Source organism: Mauremys mutica, unplaced genomic scaffold, assembly GCF_020497125.1.
Source record: "Mauremys mutica isolate MM-2020 ecotype Southern unplaced genomic scaffold, ASM2049712v1 Super-Scaffold_100320, whole genome shotgun sequence".
In the NCBI taxonomy this organism is placed as follows: domain Eukaryota; kingdom Metazoa; phylum Chordata; order Testudines; family Geoemydidae; genus Mauremys; species Mauremys mutica.
The window spans coordinates 347,347-363,701 of record NW_025423313.1 but is presented as its reverse complement, the minus strand read 5'-3'; the positions used below and the strand labels follow the sequence as shown (position 1 = coordinate 363,701).

General features: G+C 49.1%; 3 non-coding genes across 3 annotated transcripts; all 3 read right to left on the bottom strand.

Moving 5' to 3' along the window:
* Nucleotides 1-8,927: 8,927 nt before the first annotated feature.
* On the bottom strand, nucleotides 8,928-9,036 carry TRNAL-CAA. The gene is made up of 2 exons: nucleotides 8,999-9,036; nucleotides 8,928-8,973 (listed from the first exon to the last, which is right to left on the bottom strand). It is a non-coding gene; the product is annotated as a tRNA-Leu (tRNA).
* A 4,228-nt stretch (nucleotides 9,037-13,264) lies between these two features.
* On the bottom strand, nucleotides 13,265-13,336 carry TRNAE-UUC. The gene has a single exon. It is a non-coding gene; the product is annotated as a tRNA-Glu (tRNA).
* A 651-nt stretch (nucleotides 13,337-13,987) lies between these two features.
* On the bottom strand, nucleotides 13,988-14,060 carry TRNAK-CUU. The gene has a single exon. It is a non-coding gene; the product is annotated as a tRNA-Lys (tRNA).
* Between the last annotated feature and the right edge of the window lie 2,295 nt (nucleotides 14,061-16,355).

Here is a 16,355-nt window from a genome sequence, read left to right as displayed (position 1 = left end):
TACACTGTAATTTTATAACCCTGCAGCACAAGCCCCACAAGCCTGAATCAACTGACCCAGGGTTTGAGAATAGTGACTTGGGTGTGTTAATGGCAGTGTAGACATAATGCTAGGCTATGTCCACACTGCAATGAAACACCCACGGCTGTCCCGTGCCAGTGCAGGCTCCCAGGGCCGTGGGGTGGTAAATTTGCACCGTAGACATCTCGGCTCAAGCTCAATATCGGGCTCTGGGAGCCCTCAAGGTTGGGAGGGAGTTTAGCAAGCAAACAAGGTAAAATGGCAGTGGAGTATTACCCTGGACTCAATGGCATTTCTCCATTGGTCTGTCTGCTTTGGGGCAGGGACAATAACACGTCCTGCTGCATTTATTATTTCAAAGGGCGGTTTAGGATTTTCATTCTCACACACGGTGCACAAAGCAGGACTCAGCCCTCGGTGTAAACTAAATGAGCTGCTCACAGGTTCTGGCAGCCACAATGAGCCCTTTGGCGTGAGAGCTCAGACCTGCCCCTGTCCCAGAGGGAGGGGGTCACCTGTGATGGGCTTGGAACACTGACCTATCAGCTCTTAACTCCCAAACTTTCAGTAACTCTATTATCAGTGCCTGTGAGTGTAATTTAAACCCTAAGAAAAGCCACACTGGGCTAAACCTCAGGTCTACCTAGCTCTGTGTTTTGTCCTCTGACAGTAGCCAATACCAGGTGCCCTAAGAGTTACTCAACAAGGCACCAGTGGGAGTTAAACCCAGAATCTCCTGTTTACAGAACAGGTGCTTTAGCCAGCTAAGCCATGGTGCCTGCCTGTGGCTAAAACACAGTTTCTGCCCACACCTGATTCCCTGCCATCCCCACTGAGGCCTGAAAAGCTTTGCTTGTGTTTGGATTCTGCAAAGCAGAGGAGCAGGTGAAGTTTTCCTTGCAAGCTGTGTGTGTGTGTGTGTGTGTGTGTGTGTGTGTGTGTGTGTGTGTGTGTGTGTGTGTGTGTGTGTGTGTGTGTGTGTGTGTGTGTGTGTGTGTGTGTGTGAGAATCTTTGGCCAGGTCTGCACTACAAAGTTATTTCAGCATCATTATATTGCTCAGTTGTGTGAAAAACACACAACACTCCCTCGGTCAGCAGCTTGTGGCTGGTGCACACACTGCAATACCATGTCTGGAGACAAAACTGCCCTGTTTTGGTGACAAAATAAAACCACCTAGACGAGAGGCTTAGAGCTTTGTGCAGCAAACTTAAAGTGACAAATTGTCAGTTTAAATGCTGATGTTCATTATATCACCATAACTGGCTTCCACCAGTATCCCACCATGCCTGCCGTGAACTCACCTGCCCTGCATTCCTACTACAGAGGCTGAGCCCCTCCCCTTTCATAGCTCCAGAAAGTTCTGACAGCTGAGGTGCTATCTACATTGGGATTAGGTTGATAGAACTGCATTGCCAGCCTAAGAAATGTAATTACACCAACCTAATTTTGTTGTGCAGACCTGTCCAAAGAATCACACACACACCTTGGGAGCAAAACGTCACCTGCTCCTCTGCTTTACAGAATACAAACACGAGCAAAGCTTGTCAGGGCCCAGTGGGGATTGGCAGAGAGTCAGGTGTGGGCAAACACGCTGCTTTAAGTAACAGCAGGTACCATGGTTTAGCTGGTTAAAGCCCCTGTTTTGTAAACAGGAGATTCTGGGTGGTGCCTTACGGGGTGGCTTTTGGGGCACCTGGTATTGGCTACTGTCAGAAGAAAAGATTCAGAGCTAGATGGACCTACGGTTTAAATTACACTCGCAGGCACTGATAATAGAGTTACTGAAAGTTTGGGTGTTAAGAGCTGACAGGTCAGTGTTCCAGTCCCCTCGATGCGGTTTTACCATTTCCACTTGCTAAACTCCCTCCCAACCTCTATAAAATTACAGGACAGACATATGGGCTTGAGCCCAACCTCTGAGGCCCCACGAGGGGTGAGGGTTTCTGAGCCCAGGCTTCAGCGTGAACACAAATATCTGCACCACAGTTTTTAGCCCTTCAGCTTTAGCTCCAGGAGCCCAAGTCAGATGACCCAGGCCAGCCCTGCTGCCATCTTTATCTCAGGAGAGATGGACTCTAAGGGTACGTCTCCACTGCAATGGAAGAGCAGGTGTAGCAGGCTGTGCTCAAAGCAGCACCCTGGAAGCCCCATATTCACCACTCTCATATAATGATGACATGGTTTGTACAAAGTCTGCCTTGTGTGGTATCATTTCAAAAGTCTTGATCTGTTGAACATTAATATCGTGTTGGATTGTGTGTGCTCGCATTGGTTGGGAAGTTATGAAGTTTTGCTCTGTGTGCGTTACTGAGCTATGTTATGAGGTTGGGAAATGCCACCCACCAGCCTTTCAGGTGTGACAATGGAGGTGCCAGACTCACTGCTGGCCCATTGAAGGGATCCACACTCCCAAGGACTATCCCAGGAACCGTGTACAATGCAGGCTTCTCTGAGATAGCACAGCGACAATGGACACTGCTTGACTCACATCGTAGCAAAGGAGCTTCCTAGCAAGTCGCAAGAAACTATGAAAGAGAGGAAGAGACATCATGACTTGGCCTCTCTCCCCCACAACTCAGCAGCTGGAAACACACCTGGAGGACAAGAAGAACTGAACTGATTCAGAAATCAGAAGAGAATAATAACAATAATACTTTCAAACCAAAGTCCCCAACCAGACTAGTATTGGTTTTTCAGCAGAAAATTTTCAGTTTGGGGAATTTTGTTTTCTCAGTCAGACCTTGCCAAGGGAAGCAGGGAGAAAACGTTTGAGTTGCCTCCTTCAGAACAGCTTGGCCTGGACACTAGCTCTGGTTCACTGCTCTGGCCTTGCATGGGTTCAGGGTATTTTAATAATTTGGGCAGGTCCCAGGGTGTTTGGGGGAGATGATGAGGATGTTCCCTTTGGAGAAAAAAACTAAGAAAAAGAGCCCTAGAGAATTTTTTTTAAAGAAATCTGGGATTTAGACATTTTATTTAAAGCAAGGGAGTTCTGAGTTTCTGTTTGCAAGAAGCAACATTGTTTGATCTGTCACTGTACCAAAAGGGGAGATGGTTGTCTACAAAGGAGAGGTGATGACTAAATGCATCCGATGAGGATGGGATTCAAACCCATGCATGCAGAACACAATGGATTAGCAGTCCATCACCTTAACCACTCCGCCACCTCATCTGAGCTGTCAAGCAACAGACAGGAGGAGAAATCTAAGGCCAGCAGAGCTAGGGACAATAAGGAGTTTTTAAATACTAAGCGGAAGCAGGGGCTGAATGAGCTCCCCCCTCACATCTAGTGAGGAGCTGGGGGAAAGACATCAGAAACAGACCGTGTTTGCACAGACACACCTACTCTGCCTAGCTATGCAGCATGATGGGGCCGCTTCCCCAAAATGACCAGTTTTGGCTGGTGGCGGGTTACAAATCACTTTAGGATTGAGTGGAATGAAATGTTATTATCCTGCCTGCATGAGTGAAGGGCAGCAGAACATACCTAGTCCATCCTGATGGAGGGATAGGTGGGTGAGGAATAGCTTTTATTGGACTTCATAGAAGTGATTGAGAACATCACCCTAAACCAGGGGTCCCCAAACATTTCACACTGTGCCCTCTTAGCCATGGCTGTGGCCCCTCGGAAGCCGCAGTCAAGAACCGAGGCTGGGAGTGGGGCTGTTGCTTGCTGGGGAGAGGGGTGCAGACAGGGGTAAGGGGGTCGAGGCCGAGCTGGGAGCCAGAGGCCCAGGCTGAGGGTGAGGCTGAGGGTGGGGTTGGGGAAGAGCTGGGGCAGAGTGGGGCTGAGTGCTGCTCCCTCCATGGGGGCTGGCTCAGGCCCTGAGGTGCCCCCATGAATGTTCCTCTGTGTTCCCCTAGGAGTCATGCCCCACATTGTGGGGACCACTGAACCCTACTCACTAATCAGCGGCTAGTGATGCCAAAGCCCAGGGAAAGGGAGAACAAGTGTGGGGCCCCCAGCACTGGAGCCATGTGAAGGGGCTGCAGGAGAGGGGCAATGGCTGGTGGCCCAGGGAGTTAAGGGCAAAGGGGGCACAGGAGGGGGCAGGAGTTAGGGGTGAAGGAGGTGCAAGGGCTGGGAGTGCAGGGGCTAGCGGTAAAGGGGGAGTGGGGATCGTCCAGGGGCAATGGGGAAGTGCCAAAGTTCAAGCTTTGCCCAGGGCACCATTTTCCCTAATGCTGGTTTGAGCAAACAACTGGAAATGACCCTTCAGTGAGACCAGAACCAGAGTGTAGAAAAGCCCCTTTGTTAAGTGGTGGTGGCTGAGGGCTTAGGGAGATGGGTTAGAAAGCAACAGGTGTCTTTCTGTGGAGGTTTGATTCTTGCCTGCTAGGCAAGGCTGGTGTGTGTGGTGTCTCCATGGCTGCCCTTTCAGTGTCTGATCACCCACAGTGCCACAGGGAGCCAAGTCTAGACATATTCAGAGGCTCTATGCCAGGGTTTCTCAAACTTCCTTTCACCGCAACCCCCTTCTGCCAAAAAACTTACTACATGGCCCTGGAAAGAGGGACCAAGCCCCTCCACACTGAGCAGAGGCAGGGGAGACAAAGCCAGAGCCCTGCCCCAGTTGGGGGAGGGCAAAACCAGAGCTTGAGGGATTCAGCCCTGGGTGGTGGGGCTCAGACATTTGGCTTCAGCCCCAGGCACCAACAAGTCTAATGCCAGCCCTGGCGACCCCATTAAAACAGGGTTATGACCCACTTTGGGGTCCTGACTCACAGTTTGAGAACCACTGCTCTATGCTGAGGGGAGAGAGTTTTCCTGTGGGTGTAGTTAATACACTTCCCCAGGAGGTGGCAGCGATGTCAGTGGGAGAAGCTATATCGGTGGGTGCGCAAGCTGTGGTGTTTGCCACATTTAAGAAGTTTAATCAAACCCCATTTTTAAAACATCCTGTGGTCTGGGAATGGCAAAGGACCTCAATGAATCAGGGTTTGTCCTTCAAAGTCCTGGAGATCATGATTCCATACACCTGTTGTCATGGGGGACTAACTCAGTGGTAGAGTGCCTGAGTGCAGCGCAAATGGTTCTCAGTTCAAGCCCCCGTGTTCTCTTATAACTTTCTTTCTTTTTTTTAAAAAAAGGAAAACATTTTCATTTCCATTCTCCATTCTGTTCAGGAGCTCCACTCAATATTTCACTGTCCAAATGCATAAAAACCTAGCAAAGCTGTCCATCAGCTGAAATCAGTTCCAGTCCTCTAAGTGTCTAGTTTATGTTTTCATCAATTAAACAAAGGTATCATACGAATGTACATTTGCAGATCCCTCTTCTCCAGGAGCTATGTTGTGCAGAAGAACAAGAACCACATCCAGCTGCAGTTCAGGAGTCTGATGATAAATGTTCTGAAGGCTGGAAAAAATGCCTTCTAGTGAGCTATTGAACAAGCTCAACCTTTTTAGCTTATCAAAAGAAGATTGAAAGGTGACTTCATTGAAGTGTTGAAGTGCCTTAATGGAGAGAAAAGGTTGTGAATTAAAGATTGGGTATTAAAGGGCTCTTTAATCTAGCAGAGAAAGGCATAAGAAGACCCAGTGGCTGGAAGGTGAAAAGAGACAAATTCATATTACAAATAAGACACAAATATTCAACAGCGAGGATGATTCACCACAGGAACAAGCTCCCAAGGAAAGTGGTGGATTCGCCATGTCCTGATGTCATTCAGTGAAGATTAGATGCCTTTCTGGAATGTGTTTGCCCCAAAAGTAGCTCTTGTGTCATAGAGGAGGCCTGTGATATGCAGGGGGTCAGATTAGATGCTCTAATGGTCTCTTCTGGCCATAAAGTCGACTAATTTCTGAAAAACTGAGTGTAGCATTGGGAGCACCGTCTGATGTTCTCCTGTCTAGCCGGCTTGCTTCCTAGAACGAACGCTCCTTGAGTGGGGTGATCCGCAGGGAGCAGCTCAAACCTCCAAAGTGCCTGGGCAGGGGCAGGACATTAGCACAGCAAGGGAGGGGTGTGGCAGTGACATCACAAAGGCTTTTTGCAGGACCTCAGACTATTGGTCAAAGATGGTGGGGAGGTGGTGACCTCACAGAGAGATGCTGACATCAGCCAGGCAGGACAGGCGCGAGGGGCCAGGGAAACCTCAGAGACCCCTGTGGCTTTGCTTCACCAAGTCTCCTTCTCCAGGTCTCTCTTTGAGGACTGAGAGAGTATTCGGGTTCACGTACGTGAGCACCAGGAGGAACCTCTTTTGAGTTTTCTCCTCCCGTTTTAGTGATTTTACTAGAAAACAGCCGTCCCTGTTTAGAAGGTAAGAGCCTCCTCGAGATTTGAAACCTGTTCAGTCTGATCCATCTGGTGACAGTTGAATTCTAGGCATGGAAAACACGAACTTAAGGAGGCAGAATTTTATTCCGCACCTGGGATTTTGTCCCTTAAAATCACTGGGGTCATTAGGGTTTGTCCTTTTTGTTTCGCCTTTTCCTCCATCCATCCCGTCCTCCTTTCTCTTTGTCTCTTGCTTCTTTTGTCCTTTCACCTGTTCCCCTCCCAACACCAGGAGTGGTGTGTGTGTATGTGTGTGTCTGTATATGTGTGTTGCGGGGGAGTGCTCAGCAGCTCCCACTGTGGGAGGTCCACCCAAAAATGTGGGGCTGAAATAGTGCTCGGGCAGTGATCCCCACCGGTGACCTGGGCCACCCTTTGGGCTCTCTGGTGAGAACCCTCAGCCTCCCGTCCTGTCTCTACCCTGATTGGCTGAGCAGGGGGTTATTGACAGGGAGGAGATTCAGGTCCTTGTTGTTCTCTTTTAAGACCAAGGAAATAAGTCAGAACCTGTTATATGTTGACAAATTTTGCTGCATTAATTGTCCCTGAGCAGTTCATGATTCTCTCTAACGTTACAGTTCTCCTCAAATACTTGCTGAATAATTACTGTGCACTGTTGTTGGTCTGGAGCTCATCTGAGAGCACTTTATTCAGGTCATTTAGTGTTTGAAATTCACGATCTGATGGTTAGCGTGGCGGTACAGCTGAATCCGTGTAGCAGCCAGGCCTGGTAAGCACTACACTATAGGCTGCTTAACAGTTAATGGATTGCTGTGCCCTCCCGCTGAAGGCAATCTGGAAAGCATAAAGTCTGACCCTGTTCCAGCCCCTCGCGGCTGTGCCCGGGAAAGATCACTGTATGCTTTTCCTCTGCGGCCTCCAACACGTGGCTGTTAAACGAAGGTCATTGCTATGCAAAGTAAAAGTCAAGCATTCACAATAGTAACAGTACACTAATTGCCCTAATTAGATGCAGCAGTCGCCGAACGAGATTACCCTGAAGTGGGTCACTCGGAGAGAGAGAGAGAGGATGCTGCTAGAATCCCTGCACAGACCAGGACCGTATGCTGCCATGCTGGTGGAGGCAATGATTCCGCTGTACATTAGGATGGCCTGGCGCAGAAGAGTGTGCTTCCACGGAGCACCAAATAAGGCACCTCTCCCCAGGAACCTCCTGCGGAGGCTTTTCAAGCTCCTGTACGAGAGCTTCGTGGAAGTGTCCCAGGAGGATTTCTGTTCCATCCCTATATGTGTGGACCTTCTTTTTATATAGTTTTATATGGAAAAGTCTTTATATAGTTTTTATATATTTTTATTCCTGTTTTTTAAAAAATAAATGTTTCCATGTTTATAGCACTTACCGACTGATCCTTCCCCTGATTCTGAGTCCGGGTTAACGGCCGGGGAGGGTTGGTAGGGGATCTCTGTGAGGGTGATGAAGAGATCCTGGCTGTCGGGGAAAGCGGTATTGTAAGCGCTGTCGCCTGCGTCGTCCTCCACAAACCCTTCCTCATCTTCCCCATCGGCGAACATCGCCGAGGAACTGCCCGTCGACACTATCCCATACTCAGAGTCCACGGTCACTGGTGGAGCAGTGGTGGCAGACCCACCTAGAATGGCATGCAGTGCCTCGTAGAAGCGGCATGTCTGGGGCTGGGCTCCGGAGCGTCCGTTTGCCGCTCTGACTTTTTGGTAGCCTTGTCTCAGATCCTTGATTTTCACGCGGCACTGCGTTGTATCCCGGCTGTATCCTCTGAGTGCCATGGCTTTGGAGACCTTCTCGTAGGTCTTTGCATTCCATTTGTTGGAGCGCAGCTCCGAAAACACAGACTCATCGCCCCACACAGCGATCAGCTCCAGGACTTCACAGTCTGTCCATGCTGGGGACCTCTTTCTATTCTGGGATTGCATGGACTCCTCTGCTGGAGAGCTCTGCATCGTTGCAGGTGCTGCTGAGCTCGCCCCGATGTCCAAACAGGACATCAGATTCAAAGTGCCCAGACAGGAAAAGGAATTCAAATTTTCCCGGGTCGTTTCCTGTGTGGCTGGTCAGAGAATCCAAGCTTCGACTGCTGTCCAGAGAGTCAACAGAGTGGTGCACTGTGGGATAGCTCCCGGAGCTACTAAGTTCGATTTGCATCCACACATAGCCTAATTCGAGATAGCCATGTCGAATTTAGCGCTACTCCCCTCGTCGGGGTGGAGTACCGAATTCGAACTAAAGAGCCCTCTAGGTCGAATTAAACGGCTTCCTGGTGTGGACGGTTGAGCGGTTAATTCAAATTAATGCTGCTAAATTCGATTTAAAGTCCTAGTGTAGACCAGGCCTAAGAGTCTTACCTTCCCTTTATCAGTGTCTACTGTACTGCTCCCTTCTTCCTCCACCTGTATATGTTTGACATCCATACCTGCCCAAGATCAAGCAATGCCAACTTTCTGGTGGGGAATAAACTGGAATTTACCCAACTAGGTGCCTTGAGCGCATGGATTCCGAAGGTATTTACGATTCCCTCTAACTTCTCTTGCCGCTACTCTAGGAAAGCTCCTAAACAAGGGCTCTTCCAATATGTTACAAGGGCAATTGAAACCAGGCCACCTCTTGAGGTGGAATCAAGAGGTTGTGTCAGGAGTGGGATTTGAACCCACGCCTCCTGCAGGAGACCAGAAGCCCCAGTTGTGGGAAAGACAGAGCCTTGAGTCTGGCGCCTTAGACCACTCGGCCATCCTGACGCTGGGACAAAAGCAGCTCTCTCAACCCTCCTTTTCTTCAATATTGTATGAGCCGCTCAAGGAGGCCAAGACAGCATCTCTCGTTCAACACCTACATCACATCTGGTTTTTAGACACCATCACCCTCATCTAAAGTTTCAGGTTTCCTACAACCCTGTGCCTTCTGAGGTGTTCTAATCTCCCCCCTCACTTATTAGATGGACACTAGGACAGAGGCAGAATAGAGACACTTAGCTTAATGAGAACCTCAAACGCCCACACGGTGGGCCACAGAGTCAAGCAGCCAGCACTCACAATCGGTACCGGCCTTGTTTGGGTTTTTTTCCCAAACTAGCTCAGCACTCAGGGTGTTGAGCCCTTCTGGAAATCTTGCAAAAGAGTTTGGAGCCTGAATGGGTGTTGAGTTCTTAAGAAAACCATGTTTTTGTTTTGTTTCCCCAAGAAAATTGGGGACAAAAGATTAATCTAGGGTGAACCTGGATGTTTATTGCTGTTTTTGTTCAGCTCCACTAGGCTGTTTTGAAAGCTGGTCCGTTCCCCAGTACAGAGGGTCCAAGCAGAGAGAGTGAAGGAACCCCTGTGCTCAGCATCACAACCTGAGCCCGAGGAAAAGCACTGAAACACGCTCAAATGACGCTTTAGGTTCATCCATCAGAATCACAAGAGCAAGACAAAGACATCTCAAGAGGAAGAGTCCTCGGCTTTCATTTACCCCATCGCAACCCTCTTCACTTCTTCTTCGGCCTACCTAGAGGCTCGTCCAGGAAAATCACTCAACTGATTATAATTTGGGCAGAGAAACCCAGGGAGGGCTTGTGCTCCCCCTCCATGTGAGCGGATAGCACTCTGACTTCGTCTACAGGCTCTCTCAGCTTTGGCTTCCCCAGTTTGTCAACTCGGTGCAGGCAGGAAGCAGGCTCTCCTCGGCTTTGGCAAGCCACTTTCTGTCCAAATTGGGAAACCGGTCCAGTCTCCATTCCCCTGTGAGAACAAGAGCAGAGAGTTCACCAGCTGAACCCAATCCGAGGCATTGAAAAAAATGGAATTATGCTTCCCGTTCCTCCGTCAGGATCACCAGGGAAACACACCAAAATCCCAAGAGGAACAACTCGTCTCTGTTTTATTTACCCCCAACGCAATCCTCTCTGCTTCTTCTGCCTCCCTCGAGGCTCTTCCAGGGACAAAACTCATTGAGCTGATAGGATTTGGGGGATGGAAACGGAGAGAGGGGGTTTGTCACCTCCTGAGAGGATGTGGACGCGATAGAACAGCTCTCTCGGTTTTAGAAGCCTCCTAGCCTGGCTCTTTTGTTGTCAATTCTGTGCCATCAGGAAGCAGCGAAAGCAGGGTAGGTAGGACACCCGGTGACGTTGCACTCCATACGTTTTATGAAAAGATGCTTATAAGTGTGAGTATGATGTAAGTGGAATATGCTTGATGCAAAAGGTCTCTTGTAAGGTATCATAACAAAGGTTCTAACCTACTGAATATATGCCTCCTATTTGTATGCATGTCTCATTCTTGTCTCTGAAGCTGGAAATATGAAGTCTAACTCTGAGGTCCTATTGTAATTGTGCAAAGTGTGGGCCACTAATGGCGGTTTAAAACCTTCACGGCTCCCATTGACAATTGGTTGTAAATGGTTTATTGACCTGCAAACCTTCCTGTGTACGTGTGGGCCAACCCAGGAAGAATGGAAAGTAGGGGTCTTACAGAGACCACGATAGTGGAATCCATCTTAAATCTGGTATTTTTCCGTTTAGAAGGAAGGGTGAGGACCCGGAGAGACAAAAGATTCCCGCCTTATGCCAAAGCTATAAAAGGGGGTGAAGCAGGACAAAGGGGCTGCCAGTCATGAGAAAACCCCTGCCAGTCATGAGAAAACCTAAGATGTCTGCTGGAAGTAACAAAGACCGAAGCAGGGGAAAGGATTGGGCCCAGACTAGGCAGGAGTCTAGTCTGTGAAAGAAGCTGATTGGAACACCTCTGAGGGTGAGCTATTCCCTGGAATCAGTTTCTTAATGTATTAGGCTTAGGCTTGCGTGTTTTGTTTTAGTTTGCTTGGTGACTTCCTTTGTTCTGTCTGTTATTACTTGAAATCACTTAACTCCTACTTTTTAACCTTAATAAAAATGACTTTTGTTTATTAATAAACCCAGAGGAAGTGATTAATCCCTGGGGGAGCAAACAGCTGTGCATCTCTCTCTATCAGTGATCTAGAGGGTGAAGAATTTAGGAATTTACCCTGTATAAGCTTTATAGAGAGTACAAGGGATTTATTTGGGGTTTTGGATCCCACTGGGAGCTGGATGCTGGAGACAGGTGCTGAGCTGTTTTGAGTTAAAGTCTGCAGCTTTTGGGGTGTGGCCCAGAGCCTGGGTCTGTGTTGCAGCAGGCTAGGGTGTCTGGCTCAACAAGGCAGGGTTCTGGAGTCCCAAGCTGGCAGGGAAAACGGGCTCGGAAGTAATTTCAGTCCCAAGGGGATCTCTGTGACCGAACCCATCACAGTGGCGTAGTCGAGCAGGATATGTGCACAGCTGATTGCTTTGAGACACTGGTAGTGATTTTTAAGCGTGTTGCCTGGAGGACAGACAAAGTGCTTATTCGGGAAAGGGAAGATGACAACTTTGGTTGCCAAATTGGCTGGGAAAGCTCTGGATATATTCAGTAAGATGCCTATTGCTGATGCTTCAAACTATGGTCTATTTAAGGAATTGGTTTTGAAACAGTTTCAGATTAGGCCCGAAACCTAGAGGGTTAAATTCACAACTCTTTCAACTCCCAGAGCCCTTCTACAGCACAGATGATTTGTATACACCTTCACCGTGAGCCAAATTGGCAGGTTTCCGGGAGCCCTGTGAGTCCGATGTTGTTTTAGTCTCCCTGCTGATTTATTAGGAGAATAAAAGATGGGCACCAGAACCGAGGCAGACTACGGACACCGCATTCTGAGAAAACAATGGTGAACCTCCAACTCCAGCAGTGTGGGCCACATAGACAAGTAACCAGCACCCACAATCTTTACAAGCTTTTTTCCAAAATAACTCATCTTTTGGAAAAATAGGTTGAGCCTTTTTGACAATCTGGCTAAAGATTTTAGTGCCTAACTGGGAGCCTAGTTCTTCTGCAAATCTGGCCCTAGCGGTGGGTGTGAGACCTTCTGAAAATTCTGGCCAATGTGTCTGGAAGCTCCAAGAAGCATCGCAACTTTGAGCATTTACTAGAACAGGATGAACAAAACCTTCCTTCCTTGACCTACAATCACCTTGATTCCAGGTTGAGGTTTCAAGAGAATTGATTTGATTCTTAGGCCACGTTTACACTTACCGGAACGGTCGACGCGGCGAGTTCGACTGCTCGGAGTTCGAACTATCGCGTCTGATCTAGACGCGATAGTTCGAACCCCGGAAGCGCTAGTTCGAACTCCGGTACTCCACCGCGGCAGGAGGAGTTGCCGGAGTCGACCCTGGAGCCGCGGAGTTTGCTTCCGCGGCGTCTGGACGGTAAGTAAGTCGAACTAGGGTAGTTCGAATTCAGCTACGTTATTCACGTAGCTGAATTCGCGTACCCTAGTTCGACCCCCGAGCTTAGTGTAGACCAAGGCTTAGATGCAATGCGAAACAAACACCCTCCTGTAGACATTGGAAGAGGGAGGCTGAAATGGATCTGCCACTAAACCACGTTGCCTTTCATCAGTAGCCACCTGAGCAAGAGGGTAACCACTGGCCTAGAGGTGAAAGGCCCATAGCCCATGCTCAGAAGCCTTCAGCGGCTAGATTTTAGGAATGGAAAAGCTTAATGATCTTTCTCCGGGGTGTTACTTCCAAAGACTTGTATATAGCGCTGGGTGAAAGGTTTTTGGATGAATATTATATTTAGTGAAATATTTTGGTGGACCCAAAATGATTGTTTGGTTTGGTTTGGTTTCACCAAGAAAAGTGAAAAGAAAAGAAAAAGATCTTGGGTCAAAGTGCAATGTTGTTCTAATTTAGGTTAGGCTCGGTAAGAAGGAAAAACTAAATTGTTTGCACAAGTAAGTGTATTTGTGTAAAAGGGCGCAGAGGCTGGGCTTTAAGGGACAGAGAGCCATATTGTAGTAGTTGGAAGCTTTGCTTTCCCCATGGCCTCCAAAGAGTTTCCAAGCATTCTGAAGGAGGCCAGGAAGTTGTATTCTTCCACTTGAACTCCAAGCAAGGAAAGCAAGGTAGACTTTTGTTGAAGAGGGTAACTCCCTGACCGGGAATCGAACCCGGGCCGTGGCGGTGAAAGCGCCAAATCCTAACCACTAGACCACCAGGGAGATGACATTTGGGGGGTTGGGCATAACTTTCTAGGCCTACTTTCTGTCCAACTGAGGCCATTCGTTCGTCTTCAAAGGAGGTTAACACAAGCTCTGAGCTCTTCGTTTCCTTACGGTTCCCTTCCTATTTTTAGCACTGATATGAAAAAGAAACAGAAAACATATTAAAACAATTTCCAGTATTGTTATACATTGAGGCCACGTCTTTTTTTTTTTAAAAACAGTTTTATTGCTATCTTGTTTTACTCTCCATGGGCTTACAGAAATGTACGAGGGATGAATAAGATGTGGTGGAATCGTCAGCCTTAAGCAATCTCCATCCCAATGAAGAGGGCTGGTGGAGGATTTGAGAAAGAAGCAGTTATCTCAACTACTGAGCGCTGGCGAAGATATAGAAATAAGTAGAGAAGCTCTAGATGGCTGCTCAGGGGGTGGGGGGCAATCAGCTTCTGAAAGGTTATTTTTTCCCTCTCTTGCCTGGGCTAGAAGAGACTCAACTCTCTTAGGACCATGGAATTGTCAATGTGTCTTGTCTTCATGATGTACTAAAGGTCCAAGACCGCCTCAGCTGGTTGAGAGGACAAAGAGTGGATTCTGTTATGCTCTGAGACTCTAAGGGAAGAGAGTGATGTCAAAGAGTGCAAGATCAAACGCCCAACGTGGGGCTCGAACCCACGACCCTGAGATTAAGCGCCTTATGCTCTACTGACTGAGCTAGTCAGGCTAGGCCTCAAGGGGTCGCAAAGGCACAAACAGTGCAAAAGAAGAGCGAAGGAAGTTTCTTTGCGTGCTGAGATTCGTTTCCTGACATTTGCCTTCTTTCCTGGTTCCTTCGCTCTCCAGCTAGCAAACAGGGCCTGTTCCAAGGCTAGTTAGATGCTGGTGTCTAGACCAGAGAAGTGGGGTTCATCTAGCAGCTGCTCAGAGAAACCTGGGTTGGAGGGTGGAATTTAGGATTCTCCCACCAGGAGGAGGTGCTGTTTCTCAGAAAAAGCTTCTCAGCGCCCAAAGAGGGGGCAGAGAAGACAGTTCCCCACCGGCCACCAGACACATCTTTTCGCAGGGAATCAGAACCCGCTGGGGTAAAACTCCTCCAAGGATGTGCGGCTCCAGGAATGTCAGAGATGGGAAGGACTGTTTGCTTTAGGAGGTGAGTGTGGGAACCTGCAGGTCCTTAGGTCCCTCCAGCATCCGATGAAAGCATTTCGGGGGAAGGGGCCGGGATAGACAAAGACAGGAAAGACGGGCTTGCAGCTCCTGTGCAAACACCATGTTGCCAGCGGTCCAAGAGAAGCGGGTGGGTGTTCGAGCATTTTGGCTGCTTCCTGAGGGCACGGAACTCACAACCTGGCAATGCTCAGAGGCCCGTTCCTCGGGAGTTTACTTTGTGTTGGTCTTGTGATGCTGAGGGAGGAAGCTGAAGGATCATTTGAGTTTGTTTCAGTGCCTTCGGTTGGGCAAAGTTTGTGACCCATTCATATATATAGTATGAACTATATACACTAACTATACTACAAACGAATAAAGTTAACTACAACTATATAAATCTGAACTATATATACAAGAATTAATGAGAGAAACTACGAGTAGCTAGGGAAGTGGAGGTCAGCTAAGCCATGCTCCACTGTTCCAACGACCGACACGGGTAGTAAGAAGGAACTGAGGGGCGGGTGGGTCAGCAGGGGTATATATCTGGCACTATAGCGGCGCCACTCCAGGGGGCGCCCAGCCAACCCACCGAGTGTTGCTAGGGTAAAAATCTTCCGACGAACGTGCACACGGCGTGCGCACACCTAACTGGAATGCATATGAGCAATCACTCAAAGAAGAACTCCTTCTTTCTTGTATATTGCAAAGAAACCTGGTGTTATTTTTCACCAAGGAAGCTGGGAGATGTTTGAACACAAAGTATTGCAACTTGGGAACAATCCCCCAGAAATGGCATCTTCCACTCCACAAATCAGTAGCAAACAGTTAATATTAGTGTTTGTCTGAGAATAGAGTGAAGGGGAGTGTTTACTCCGACACCTCAGTGAGTGAAACAGACAGAAAGAGCAAGGTTGTTCTGAAAGACAACGGATCTGTCTGGAGGCAAACAGACCTTGAGAATGAGCAAGAGTGTGAAAAGAGGTTCAAATGTGGGTTAGGTGTTAGTTAGGTTGGTCTGACAAATTTCAAGAAAATACCAATGCTCATAGACTGATGCAGACACGGCCTTACAACTCCCCCACTGCCAGCTCCCGATCGGTGTCAGAAGCTCTCCCTTTCCTGCTCCCCAGCCCTCAGCCCCAGGAACCACTGTCCTCTGCTTCCCCCTCTGGCCCCACCAACTTTTCCTCCCATTTCTGGGTTCCTCGACCCAGGGGCCAGACACGGGGTCCTACTCACCGCAATGCTCTCCATGAGGGCTGCTTTGGAGACCTGGGGCTCCAGAGTGTCCAGCCCCTGCTGCTGTGCCAAGAAGCACAGACGTGGGACAGCATGGAGGAAGCCGAGCTGTTGGGCCCTGTCCTCCACCAACTAGGAGTGGGGGAGAGAGAGAGAGAGATGGTTAGGTGAGGACCTCCACATGGGCGCCAACTTATATGGACTCCTGGGGCTTTAGCCCCAGGAATATTCACAGTCAGGGGCTCTGCTCCACCAATATTTGGAGCTAGGTTTCTCCCCTGCTTGGAGCACCCCGCCCCCGCCCCCGCCTCTCACACCCCCCCCCCGCCGCCACCGCCAGGGCTGCAGCTTCCCCCCCCTCCACCCCGGAGCTTCCCTGCCTGAACATAAAGAGTGCGCAGCGCGCGTCTCTCTCCCTTGCTGCTGCTGCTGCCGCCGCCTAAGGGCTACAGCATAAGAACAGTGCTAGCTGCTGTAGCACCTCAGGAGGGGAGGGGACCCTGCCGTTTTTGGCAGCCCTCCCCTCCCGCTACCTGGAGGAGACACGAAGGGGACTTCCGGCCAGGAGACGGACATCACTCACCTTAGCAGCTGCTGGGGCTTCTGTGAGTGTTTGCCCTGCAGACAGTCT